The sequence below is a fragment of the Myotis davidii genome, unplaced genomic scaffold (assembly GCF_000327345.1).
Source record: "Myotis davidii unplaced genomic scaffold, ASM32734v1 scaffold1363, whole genome shotgun sequence".
Lineage (NCBI taxonomy): Eukaryota > Metazoa > Chordata > Mammalia > Chiroptera > Vespertilionidae > Myotis > Myotis davidii.
Genome location: NW_006294347.1, coordinates 19,258 through 20,476, shown reverse-complemented (window position 1 = coordinate 20,476; position 1,219 = coordinate 19,258). Strand labels below are relative to the sequence as shown.

The following is a 1,219-nucleotide window of genomic DNA, read 5'->3' as shown; positions in this document are numbered from 1 at the left end:
CCATGTCCCTAACCCTGCAATAGCCCCATAGAATTTCCTATGCCTCACCTGCACTGGGCTCCAGGTCAGGGTCCTCCGAGGTGGCTCTGTCTGTGTGGGGTCACAGGGTTCATGGCTGGTTCATTTCACAAGTCCATGGTATTTACATTTCTCTGTCCTTCCCAGTTGCGCCTGCCTCTCTCCCCTCTTGGCTGTCCAGTGCAATTTCCTCTTCTTTCTTTTATTCTCAGCCTGAGATTCCATCAGTCCCTTTATTCCTGAGAGGATGTACCATGTCCACACCTTGGGGAGGCGTGTGCTATTCCGCAGGCTTTAGAAAGGCACAAGGTGTGTGTATCAGACAAGGCTATGCACCCCTTCAGACGCTCTGGCCTCTGGGCGTTTCCAGCCACTGCTACAGCGGGAGTTCCACGCGGCTTTGATCCTTCTCATGCAGGTGCAGCCTGGCAGCACCTGGCTTTGAGGCTGCTCCATGACTTTGTACATCACGCCCCAGGCAAACTCACTGGGCACTCAGACGTGCACAGCAATGAAATGTAAGCAAGTGAACATTCGAGGGCCCGCCTCTGACAATGACGATGGAAGCCAGTTGATAGGTGCTTGTATTTCACTCCCAGGGATCGTGCTGGGTCACTTTCTACTCTGTCCCTCGGAAGGTCCCAGTGGGATGAGCTCCAGCTCTGAAGCTTTACTCGTGGCTGACTCTATAATACGTCCTCATGTTGGCCTTGCTCTGGCCCTGGGTGGCTCCCCAGTCTGTCACTCCTGCTCCCTGGAATGGTTTCCAAATAAAATAGCTGGGAACCTGGGCTAAGAACTGTTAGGTCAGTGGTTCTCAATCTTCTGGCCCTTTAAATACAGTTCCTCATGTTGTGTCCCCCAACCATAAAATTATTTTCGTTGCTACTTCATAACTGTAATGTTGCTACTGTTATGAATCATAATGTAAATATCTGATATGCAGGATGGTCTTAGGCGACCCCTGTGAAATGGTTGTTCGACCCCCAAAGGGGTCGCGACCTACAGGTTGAGAACCGCTGCGTTAGGTGGTGATGGGAGAGGGAATGTGGTGAAGTGGGAGAATCTCCTTTTTTTGGAGGGGGGAGGCTTTATTACCTGGACTTAATCTGTTATCCAAGATTAAGGCTGTGTTGTCTCTCCCCAAACACAAAGGCTTCCTTACCCTCCCCCATTCTGGTGTCCGCAGATCCTCTGCTGA

The 1,219-nt window shown here is 51.2% G+C and overlaps 1 protein-coding gene across 1 annotated transcript in view; it reads right to left on the bottom strand.

The window, feature by feature from the left end:
- The window catches only part of LOC102766944 (serum amyloid A-2 protein-like), a 17,226-nt gene that overhangs the window by 9,454 nt on the left and 6,553 nt on the right, over positions 1–1,219 (bottom strand). The window lies entirely within an intron of this gene.